Here is a 12,876-nt window from a genome sequence, read left to right as displayed (position 1 = left end):
ATTTGGTTCTTTAAAACTTTAACTTTTATTACATACTCAAAGCGAAGAAGTAGGACACCTTATCATATCAGACGAGTGTTACATGATTTGCGTGCCAAATATTTTTTCATATCACGGATCGTTTATGGGCTCTTAGAACCAGACACAAACTTTGTCTCAGCTCTCAGTTCATTTGTTGCCTTGTTACATATATCACAGGCTCTAATGTTGGTGCAGCCACAGGCTTTGGACGTGGCTTGTTTTTATGTACGCAGCATGTACGCCTGGGCAAGAAAAATAGTAACAGCGCCTTTGTTTTATTATTTGCGGAACGTTGCCCCATGCCTTTCTTTTTATGTGTATTTGTTGTTTTTTACACAATGGCTGCACCATGGTTTAGCTTTAAACATCCGGCGGGTGCCACCATTGTACCAAAAGTAATAAATTGAAAGAAAACGCCTGGCGACTTGACTCGAAGCAGATCTGCTTCTGCTGCAACAAATCCTGTCTTTAAGATTGCTGGCACTATTTTTGTTACTACGAAAACGTCAAAACTCCACCCTCTCCGAAGTGCAAATACTAAATTGCCTTCCTCCTAAACGGTAGTCTGCCAGCACCTCCCATCCTCGGAACTCAAGCACACTCAGCACAAGCTTCTCCCGCCCCCCATTACCCCTGTCCAGAACTGTAACAGAACACTCAGCACATGCTTCTCCCACTTCCACCTCAGCTTTGTATGGCCCTCCACGACCCACCCAGAACTATGACCAAACACTCAGCACAAGTTTCTCCCACCTCAGCTTCAGACCGTCCGCCGCTTCCCTGTCCAGACCTGTGACAAAACACAAGCTTCTTTCACTCCCAACTCAGCTTTGTTTGGCTCTACACTACCCCCCCCCCCCCAGAAATGTGACAAAACACTCAGCACAATATTCTTCCACTCCCACCTCAGCTTCGTACCGCCCTCCACTACCCCGCCCAGAACTGTGGCGAAAGTGCTGGTCAGTTTGTGGAGGACTCACCTTCCACCTCTCGCAGTCGCAGCACTTCTTACAGAACTCTGCAAAGTTCTCTAATGCATCCAGGTGTTTCTTTTTCTGCTCCTACCTGCACGTTTGTACAAAGTAGGCATAGGATGACAATGCGGTTTGTATCCAGGTGTTTATTTATGTTGACTACTTCCTGCCACAGATCTTTCAGTAAATAAATGAAAACCCCTCAACCCTAGTTATTGTAAAATGCACATCTCACCCACCCAGACCTCTCAGCGATTGGTAAGGGGTGCTCTTTAAGCTCTCAATGAAAGAAGCGTGATAGCATGCGCCCAACATAAACATAGTCTACACGCTTTAACAAACACCGAAGTATCTGCTTTCAAAGGTGCGATAACCTCCTGTTATCTCACTGGCTTTGTCTTATAAAACATATACACGCATATTACCATTTAGTAACACCTGATAGGGACGTAAAAGAAGGTCCTTTTCATTTGCATGGATCGGCACACAGAGTCAGGAATCGTTCAGAAGGGGGCGAATCAACAGTGAAATCTACACCCTTTTTGACTAAAAGGAATGTATGTCTCTTTCACAAATAGAAAAGACCGTCAAGCCTGCTTACAAAACCGCCTCCAAGCAGTTTAGCCTCGCCTTGTTTGTGTTTTGAGCAAAACAAGTGTCAGCCCTACTTCGTGACTTTTGCACGTCCTATGTATAAAACCTATAATCCTCAATGTTTAACAATGTTTTTATTAATTAGCCCCACCAAAGCCATCTGAACACAGCTGCCACTTGTCATTGTTTTGACCTTTCGCGCAGCCCCATCTCCTCCTTCCAATTGCTTATTATAAACTTTTTAAAGTTTACAAAGTATTCTTTCCCGATTTAATTTGTTCCAAGCAGTGCTCAGGTGCCACAAAGAAGCGTCACTGGTTAATTAATTTTTATTAGGGAAGAGATAATCGTTCTTTTGTTTATAGCTGGGTATCTTGCCATTCGACAACCATGCTGCTGTTTGCGCATGTTCCTGGCATGTGAAGTGCGCTCTCAGGTCCCATCGTCCCTGATGAAGAGCCGGTTCCCCGCACTCCCTGGCTAGCTGCTGTTTTCATAACACCTGTGCATGCTTTCCATACTTACTTCCGCTTAGGACACCCAGTTTACAGGAGCCTTCCTTGTAAGTTAGACTGGCTGGTGACGACGGCACGCGAGTGCAGAATAATGAACACTAATAATGGGCACAATAACTGCCTGACATATGGCGATAGCCATACAGGTAGCGTTAGAAACCATTACTAAGTGTCCCTGTGTAGTTGTAAAGTTACCTCTATTGGCCACATTAGGTACTGCACCCTTTCCTTGCTTCATGGAATATCTTGTAATGCGTATGCTACTGATGGGATATTTTTTAACCCAAAAATAATATTTTAACAAACATTAGCATTTTCCAGTGTCAATAGCTCAAAGTTTTACTAATGCGAGACCTATTGCATTGCAATTGCTTTTTTTCTACTGTACAAAGGATGAACAGCGCATTTTAGATCTGGGTTGACAGTGTAGTTATCGCCAGACCTAATGTGTTCAACAAAAAAGGGTTCTAAGAAGCATTACCGAGATGGGACCTTTTGTTCCTCCCACATGTTGGCCGCTTGAGTACAGCATTTGATTAGGCAGATGGTGTGTGCTCGGTCTGAAAAAGAGTGCTTGCTGGACACCTATTGGCTGATGAGGCAATTTCCCTTCATCAAACACAGCCAGCAAGTTCAAAAGTAAGGAAGCAGTGACATGGAAGGTGACTCAGTGATTCCACCGCTGCTGTTCTGCTTTTGTGTCATGCATTCCAGGTTAGACTAAAGTATGTTTACAAATTTTTGCTGCAAGATCTTAGATTTGTTAAGGGATACACTGAGCATGGCTGACAACATCGTCTTTAAGAAATTCTTTTCTCTCTAATCCAGGACTACGCCCACCCACTTGTGAACAAACACAGGCAATCTTTATAGCCACTGTAATTCTGGATTAATCAAACTGCCTATGAGTATCACTGATTGGCGGGTAAATGGCCACATGGCACACCTCATGTCTACCAATATCTCTCGTATAGCCAGCGATAGCTGGTGGCACTCAGCAGCCGCATCTTTGCTCCAAGCAGCCTCACCCCCATTCTATCACGGCAGTATAATCAGGGGCATAACTTCAGGGGGGGTTTGGGGTGCTACATCTCCCCATATAAATGTATTTCCTGATAAATAGTTGGGTACAGGTGTTTTCAGTCGCGTATGCTGTGGTGTTTGTCTGATTTCACCAGGATATTTCACAATTACACAGACAAAACGACATACAATCTCTCCCTCTCTCAATTCTGAAAGTCCTAAAAAATATTGGTTATTTTACAAAATATTTTGTTTTCTCTCACTTAGTACTCCTGCCTATCCACTTTCCTCTCTCTTTCCACTGACCATTGAGCCCCTCTCATGCGTCCTGCTTGTCGTATAATGTATTTCAACAATATATGCCAGCGTGATTGTTAGGAAATCAGAAGCTCTCCCCCACCCCAATGTTACTAACTGAGCTACGCCCCTGAATACAATAATGGCTCCAAGCCAGAGCAACATCGCTAGATGTTGTAGTACTGTGCGATGGGCCCTAGCCCAGCTAGGTGAGACCAGGGCGAAGACTCAGCCTGATTGTAAGCAGCGTAACATGTGCTCCCTGTCCCAGGCAGTGTGTGGTCTGGACCGGTAGGGTCTATCCAACTCTGGCCGCCACCTTCACTCCTCCCCCACCACCCCAAAGGGTTCTGCAGCACATTGTAATTGGTCTAGCGTTGAAAACATTAGGCGCCAGCACTTTGCTCGTACCCATTGTGTCTTTCATCATCCCTAGCGCAACTGAATGATGGTGGACCCTTGCAAGAGGAAAGCCAACAATGATGTCATCAGGTGGACACCCCTTCGGTCAAGGCATTTCTGTCGCAGCCCCAAGGTGATTAAAGCCCTTACAGGAGTTAATTCCAGGCACTGAGCCCCAGTACCTCTCTCTGTGCAGCTTGGCGAAACCAGGCTTTACCGTATTTGTCCGAAACATTGGGATGGCAAGCGAGTGTGCTGTTGCCTCAGGCATGATTTTTCCTCTTGGGCGGCGGTGCTATGGGCCCCACCTTTACTGGTTACGTTTAGAGATATTTTAAGGCATGGGCCAAGTAGGCAATGCTTGAGGGCCACTACATTTCAAGGGACCATCCGGGAAAGTGAACTTTCTCTACTTGACCTATGTATTCAATGTATCTAAACCTCTTCCTTTCTGCTTGTGTCTACCTCTGTCCCTCTCCCCAGTGTCATCTTAAGGATTTTTGGGGTCCCAGTCAAGACATATTTCAACCGTTTTTTGCGACCCCCCTGCTAAAGTTTAACAAATGATATAGTATTGTTTTGCATTATGAATTAGCAGAGAAATGCGTAATACGATTCAAATATGTACCCTACAAGGACCCTCATAATAAGTCTTGCCTGGATTACCCAGAATGTGCAAGGGGCGCTGGAGACATTAAAGTACCAAAGATGCTTAGTAAATTCAATTCTTGCTCTTGTATGATGGGGAGAGGTGACCCATGGTTATAAGTTGATGACCAGCAGTTGCCTCTTTGCCTTTTATCTTTCTGCTGTTCCTAGTAATTATGTTTAAGGCCTGTGGAAAAGTTCAATACCCAACCCCCTGCTGCTCAGATGTATCTGCAAACCATGGATTTGAATATTGGCTGTCTCACCCATCTATTATCTAGTAAGTGCTCCAATCTCTTGCAAGTTTGAGGCTGGCTTGCTAATAGGTGGCCCCTCTCCAGGAAGTCATTGCCAATCAGAGGTTAGCAAGAGGGCTTCCATGAGGTTGCCTTTCAGCTCACCTTGCCTCAAAGGGCCAATAAGGGCCCCATGATTTATCATCCAGATAATTGAGTTTATGGCAGTATTTACCTTCATAACTGCACTGTGAAATCCCTCCATGCGTGCATTAATTACCCCAGGTCATTTTCTCGCCTTTGCATACCTGCCTGCTCACACGGTGCCACCGTGTGACACCATATCACCTCCCATCACACAGTATCCCAGTGAGGAGCCGTTATCATGTGGTGGCTGGGAAAATTAGCTCAAAACCACTGTAAATAGTGGTTTTCCGGCTCGTTTTTTGTGGCTTCAAACTGCCGACGTCAAATAAGCGGTGTGAAAACAGCCCAGGACTTTGGCACCAGCCTGAGCACGTTTTTTTTTGTTTTTAGGTTGAGTGGGGTTCAGAAGAGCCTCTTAGATACTTCTCGACACGAGGCCCAGCCCCCTTCAAGGCCCCGCCCCCTCCTCACACAGTGAGATTATTCTTCAAGTCGGCAGGTATGCCTTTGTGGTCCTGATGTGGATAACATCCTCCTGTCCCACTGGGAACAGGGGTCGCACGTCTGGATTGGGGGGGGGGGGAGCCACCACTATTGTACTGTATTGCAATTGTATTTATATAGCACTTACTAACCCTGATGAGGCGTTGATGTGCTTTTCGGCGAGTACTCTATGCGTGTTCCAGGTTAGAGTCTCGGTTCCCAGGGGTCCATACCTTTCCCCTGCCAACCAAGACAATATTGTTATCCCATGACTTTACCTGAGCCTTTATTATGATATAACTCTTTGGTTTCTATTACTCTGGCTCAATTTAAGCATGTCCTTTTAGATGGCACAGCCTCAAGAGTACTGCCTGTCACACATGCATCAACTGAGGTTGTGATATCTCCACTAGGTTGTGTGTTCCTGCTATCTGGTGGCCTTCAGCCGCGGTGCCCGCTCGCGTGCTGCTTTGATTTGTCATTGTTGTCCGGCTGCTCTGTTGCTAAAGGAGCTCGTATGGTCACTGCTGTAATATCCAGTTTACATCACAGCTTTCAGCTAGGGGAAACCATGTCCAGTGACGTGAATTTTCCATTGTCAGAATAATTTATGTGAGTGATTGATTTAAAAATTGATTTCGAAGGCTCAGTGGACCTCGCAAATCCGCATGATTGTTGTATCATTTACATAAACATTTTTATAGATTTTATATAATTTATCAAAAAACCACCATATGCTCCGTTGGAGCGGCCCAGCATTACTAAAGGGAGCATGGTAATTGTGTCTTCAATATTTAGGTGTCCGTCTTCAATGCTTTTTGTAATTTCTCTGCTAAGGAACGCTGGAAAGATAATATATGTGCCAACTCAATCAGAAAGAGCAATTCCAGCTTTTTTGTTTTATGGAAATTACTCCCAGTTTTTATGTTTTATATAGCCGCGCAACCTCTACCTGAAGGTATCAGGGCGCTTTACATGAGCACCTGTTGCCTTCCAGATGGACACATTCATTTTGGTAGGCACGGGGAGATCAGCCCATAGATTCATCAAACATCCATTTTGCAATTCCTTATTAGCGAAAAATAAGGATTCGCTAATAGGGAATAGCAAAATGCAATGCATGAAGAACTCGCTTAAAAAATAGCGATTTCTTAAAATTCCTTAATTGCGACTCGCAAATTGCGACTCGCAATTAAGGAATACCTCCCCATTCATTCCTAAGGGAATGAATGGGAAAACAATCTCAATTTGCGATTCTCAATTAGAGAATCGCAAATTAAGATTGCAATTTCAAGGGTGCCAGGGTGTCAAAAGGGCACCCCTGAAATCTGCATATGGGTACATCTTGCACATACACATGCCCTAAGGGCATGTATGTGTGTAAAATGGAACTTTGAAAAATGAACTTTAGTGCATTTTTCAAAGTTTTTGCAAATTACCATGAAGTTCAACTTCATGGTAATTTGCTCCCCCTATTAGCGAAATCACTAATTTTTTAACTTTAATGCATTGCATTTAAGAAATCTCAATTTGAGATTCCTTAAATGCAATAACAATTTGAGGAATCGCAATTTTGCGATTTCTTTAATTGCGATTTTTGCATTTGGGATGATGCATCCCAAATGCAAAAATACCAGTCACAAAGGGGCAGATTCTGAGAATCTGCCTCTTTGCGAGCAGTGTTTAGCTTGATGCATCTATGCCTAAGTGATTTGTCCAGAATCACAGGATGTTTAGAGTCCCTGCGGGGCTCAAACCCGCTTCACCTGCTTCTAGGTCGGCTACTCTACCCTTAGGCCACACCCTCTCCCTTTCATTTGGACAGTGGATGTACTATCCTCGATTGTTTCAAGAAGTTGCCAAGCAAGTTATATGTTTTTCTGCAAATTAGAAACATTTTTGTTGCAAGTAGGCTCCGTCAAAATATAAATTTCGCCAGGGTAATTCATATAATTTTGGGAATTTTGCGCTATGCATGTTATGGAAAGTTCCTGGCATTACACAATGTTGCTTAATTACGCCAACATGTATGGCAGGCACTTGTGTTTTCCGTGCTTTCCTTTAGTGCAAAATGTGTCCTAGCATCAAAAATTGACAAAAGCATCCATTTTGTGCTAAATATGGCACTAAATGACATTTGTAATTTTGCATAACTTTCCAGAAATTTCACACAATTATACAAAAGCAAATTATGCAAATGCCGCACACCCCTAGTTGCAACACTTCACCCTTTCCAGTGATGATATATCTTCACCTGCCCCACTGACTAGGAAAGATTCATCTGCTTGGCTGCAAGGCCTAATTATAATGTGTTGCAAAAGGTTTCCAACACCAAATGGCAAGTGTGAGTAACTGTGTGTGAGTGCACCGTGTGTGCCTGTGTGTGCTTAAGCAAGAATTAGCCTGTGGGCGGATGAATGCATGCGTTCATGGATGAGTGATAGGGTGATGAGTGGTTGAGTGTATTAGCTTTTCAATCAAAAAAGAGGCACCTTGAGTTATAAGCCAGACCTACTATTATTGCCAATTCTTGTTATTGCTTGCATTAGGGCCTGTGACGCTCTTGCTACTCCACTAATGCCATCTGGTAGCCTTAATTTTGCAGCAGAGCAAGGTCTCGCGAGACTTGCGCACTAGTTTCATCTCTGACGTCAAACGACCGATTCCTCATTTTCGCATTGGTCATGCTGGGACTGTGGCGGGCTCAGCTGCGTCACAGAAGCTGGAAGTGGAACCTCACATGAAATTGGAGATATGCATCATATTTTAACTACGCCAGCACGCGCGCCGCGAGACGGATAGCAGGAGTTCACGGCGCCACACGCACGCAAATAATGAACTCCATATCTTATTACCGTCTGTAAAACGACATTATAACGCGGTTAGTTACAGCAAGGATGTCAATTTAACCCTGAGACCAGGCTTGAGAAGGACAAATGCGAAAGCCTCCAGGGTTGCAGCCACTGCTGCTTTCCCCCGGTTGGTTCACTCATCTGCAAGTCTGCTTCCAGGCAACCAAGGCGTGGGGTGCACCTCAGCTGAGGGCGTGTGCCAATATGCATAACTCTCCCCCTCCCCGGATGCTTTCTCATAATTATGTTTAAACCGCAAAATTATGGTTTGCAGGAATGTCCCCTTATAATTTGAATCCAAATGTGTTTAATTTATCTATTGGTCTCTGCATGTAAACACTACAATTCATACAAAAAAAGCATGAAAAGGCCAAATGTACAAAAATTAGGACTTGTGATTTCCCAAATTGCGATTCTTACCAAATAGCAATTGATACATTGTAATTCCTACTGTAAGAAACCTTTGCAGTTTTAAATACTGATTCCTAGTGGGTCGTAAATCGAGGGTTGCAGTTTGCAACCCGTTCGGAATGATAGGCATCACAGGGATGGTGGCCTGCTTGGGTAAGTGGTTTCTTTTAAATAAAGCATTTTTTGAAAAAATTGCAGCCCATTTCCTTAAGGAAAAACTGAATACATTTAAAAAAAAAAGAAAACTAAACTTTTTAATTTCATTTTCTAAGAATAGGCAATTGTGCATGGGACTCTTCATGCTCTTGAAAAAAACTTTTTTTAAAAAGGGAAATGGAAAATTCATTATTTTTACATTCTCAAAGGGGAAGGGGACCAGCATTCGGTCGTAAAAACATTAATACCTACCACTGATTTGGTAATTGAAAGGGACGCCTTAAACACACCACTTCTAAATAAAAAATCGTAAAACTAAATTGCGAATCGGTAACAAGTTACAGAAGTGCAATTTGGCTTCTGAAGTTCGGTACATTACAAAATGCTTTTCTGCTGTCGCAAACGGCCCGATTCTGCGATTTGGGACGTTTGCTACCTCAAAAAAGATTTGTACATTTGGGGCCCGATGTAGGTGAGTTCATTTTACCACTTCTTAAATACCGAATCATACCGATTCGGTATTTCAGTAGTGGTAAAATGGAGGGGGTGGGGGATGTAGGTATTTCAGATTAATCGTTAAGATTCGGTATTTACCGATTCTGTAAATACCGAATCGATAAAGCCCATTGATTCCTATGGGCATTGAAGCCCATAGGAATCAATGGTCATTACCGAATCGGTATTTACCGATTCAGTAAATACCGATTTATGCAAGGGTGCAGGGGGTGTCACTTTGACACCCTCTAGCACCCTGAATTCAGGCATGTGTGCCATGTGGCACACAGACATGCCCTAAGGGCATGTCTGTCTGTCACATGGCACCGGTGTGCATGCACACCTGTATTCTGTATTTTACCACCCAATAGGATTGGGTGGTAAAATGCCGAATCTGACAGGCCTGTGGGACTCAGAAGAGTCCCACCTACATAGTCCCACCTACATATGGAAGTTACCGAATCAGGAAAAATACGGATTCGGTATTTTACCGATTCGGTAAATTTACCTATTCGGTAAATTTACTGAATCGGTTAAAATGGCCCCCTACATCAGGAATGACCATTTACCGGTCGGTAAATGGACACCTACATCGGGCCCTAGGTCCTTAAAACCTATTAGCCCTAATGATAATAAAGTACCATGCCACCCCCTCCAGTCCCATGAACAATTGCTATTTCAAGCTTTCAAATTATAGGTAGGGTTAATGTGCACCAAACAAGTCTCATTTCTAACTTACAGGCAAAAGGTGCCGAGGGCTCCATCTTGGTGCGAGTGCTAATGCCAGGACACCCTCTGACAAATAATTTAACAAAGTTTCCATTGTTCTTTGAAAGAGGTGCATAACTCGTCCAGAGGTTGCTGACCATTTTCTCCTTGGGCAACGTCGACCAGAGTCTGTGACGTCACTGGTGAAGTGCGGACGGTCCTTCTTTTAACACTGAAATGCTGCGGGTATTTTCGCTGTGCCTAGGCATTGTAAGGTCAAGTGCCCGTCTTTTTTCGTACATAGTCATAATTAGTTGGACGTAAACCTAGCATCATCACTTCTAGGTTATAAGGCCGGGAAAATCCGCAAATTTTGCGCAGGCTGTTAGCAAATTCTCTCTAATAAGAGGCTAGTTTTTTTGACAACTTCAGCATATGCGTAATGCGTCACTGAACACCCTGCAACGAAGCGGTGAATCTGACGGGAGTATCTTATGGACCTTGGTAGGGGTAATAGTGCCACTCAAACATTATCTAATAGTGTTTCCACTGACATTTTAGGAGGACTGTTTGCTGTTTGTTGGTAAATTAGGGATTTTAAGAGGACAAGAAGATGCTATTGGAAGGTTCAGTGTAGGCAAAGGGACATACATGATGTTGGAAACCATCTCACTCTATGTTCTCATGGACACTATTCCTAAACCTGGGCTTTTCACATACAAACTACTGACAGTGTATAAGTGTAAGAAGGCAAATGGAGGCAAGCCATAACTACAATATCCAGAATGCACCAGATTGTCACTCTAAAGCACATGACTGAAAACATTCTCTGTGGTGACATTGAATGAGGTGATCTCCAATGACTACGGCACAGTGTGGGTCAGGGGATACAGTGGGCAGAGTCCAGGCCAAAAGTGCCTATACGTCAAGGTGGTATATAGACGTCAAGGAGAAGCCAGGGTAGGAGGTGCTCATAGGGCATACTGACAATACAAAGGTGTTCAGAGGCACAGTGCCAGGCAGGGGGTTCTCAGAACACAGTGCAGATCATAGGTCAATCAAAGGGCATGCCGCATAGTGCAGGCCACTGGGAGGTTCCAAGGGCTAGCTGTTCGGTGGTTCCCACAAATCCTGGAGGCAAAGTGCCAGTGCCCACAATTGTGGAAAGTCTAACAGTGGAAGAGTGGCAGAGCAGTGTGCTCACTAGGCATGCAGTAGGCCACAAACTGGCATGTCCTGTGTGCGTGATGTGCGTGGTGCGTGTGCGTGTGTGTGTGTGCGTGTGACAGCAGTTAGGGCAGACGTATGCATCTAAAGCAGCAGTGTTTCGAAGGCTCAAGGCAAGCAATCATCTCAACTGAGTTCTGATTCAAGGTGACCCCACTATTCAGGTGCCTCCCTTCTCCTCCTCTGATTGGCTGATCCTTAAGTAGTCCTGGGTGAAATTTTAATTAGGCTAGAGTAATCAGAGTAATTTCTTTAATTTCACGTTAGTCTTCTGAGAAATTACCGAAAAGTATGCAATTACGTCTGCTTGCATGGAGCCCCGGAACAGAGCGCGAGCAGCTGCAGTTCATGTTCTGTAGCATTTAGCACTATTTTCTTAGCACAAAATGCTTCCATGGGTCCATCTTGAACACAAGGGTGCAGGTTTCACTAAGAATATAGCACTAAATTCTGGGTTATGCTCAGTGCTTAATTTATAAATATTGAATTAGTGCCAATGCCCAAAACTCTGCTCAGAAGACAGCAGCCTGCGCAATTAAATGTCAGCGGCCGAAAAAACACCACAGTTGCATATGTCTCTTTAATCCACTATAAAACACTACCTGCTCCTTTATCTCACTCTGCCGGTTGCTGCTTTCTCCCTTCATCACAGATTTCCATAGATTTGTTTCTCCTTGGTGCGTTTTTCACTCTACTGCTCTCGGGAATTGTCCAACAGGGCAAAAAAGTGTTGGTTCCCACAAATGAGGGCCAGTGGCCCTCACCAGCAAGCACTGATTCAAATTAAGCACTGGTTACACTCTTCGCGGAATTCTGCGTTATCTGGCATGATTTTGCAATCTGTCTGTGTAACTACGCTACAGCAAATTACGCAAGTAACACCCAATCCTACATTTAAGAGAATAAGCCAAGAGTGGAGGAGTCCGGATCTGAGCGTTACACCGCACCAGCCCGTTACTGCTGACTGGTCATCCCTGACCTCAACATTGCAAGCATCCTCTGACTCGAGATGCCCCTGGCCAAGGGGTCTGCAATTTCCTCCTCCCATCACTATTACACCACCTACACCCTACATAATCTACCATGCTACATTACTTACACATACACCCTACAACAGTACCTGCACCTAAATATACACCACCTATTGCCTACACCACTGCCTATTATATATACAACCTACATACTACTAGAAACCATTATTCAACCACCTAATTTCACACAAACCTACACCGTACCAACATTATTATAGTTTATAGGCACGTTAAAAGCTTCAGTGGTGTCGGGGGTCAAAGAAATTTGCAGGACCCTTATTGGTTTCCCAGGGACAAGGGAAAATAAGGTATTTGCTGCCACATAATAGTGTTGCAGTGTGAGCTACATCACAAAGCATGAGATTGGGCCTGATCAGTTCTGAACCCCCATTAAGTGCGAGGTTTGGGGCAAAGAGTCCTGAGCAGGAAGAGGTTAGATGAAGACATGGTGGAAATATCTGTTAGGATGGACTTTGGTAATATCAGCATATTCGTTTGGCATTGTGAGATGTCAAAGATGGTATGTATTTTGTTGCAATCGCAGTGGTCGGCTCGTTTAAAGTCCTCAGTTGACCAGCGGCTTGTGGCAGATCTCTTGAGTTATTCCATGCCTGTTAATTTGGTGATGGGTGGTTTGATGCCATGGACTGGTACAG

At 44.1% G+C, this 12,876-nt stretch overlaps 1 protein-coding gene across 1 annotated transcript in view; it reads right to left on the bottom strand.

The window, feature by feature from the left end:
* The window catches only part of LOC147717184 (inactive phospholipase C-like protein 2), a 590,450-nt gene that overhangs the window by 165,521 nt on the left and 412,053 nt on the right, over window positions 1-12,876 (bottom strand). The window lies entirely within an intron of this gene.

Source organism: Lissotriton vulgaris, chromosome 5 (assembly GCF_964263255.1).
Source record: "Lissotriton vulgaris chromosome 5, aLisVul1.2, whole genome shotgun sequence".
Taxonomy (NCBI): Eukaryota; Metazoa; Chordata; class Amphibia; order Caudata; family Salamandridae; genus Lissotriton; species Lissotriton vulgaris.
Note: the sequence above shows the minus strand (reverse complement) of the source record. Positions and strands in the feature narration are given on the sequence as shown.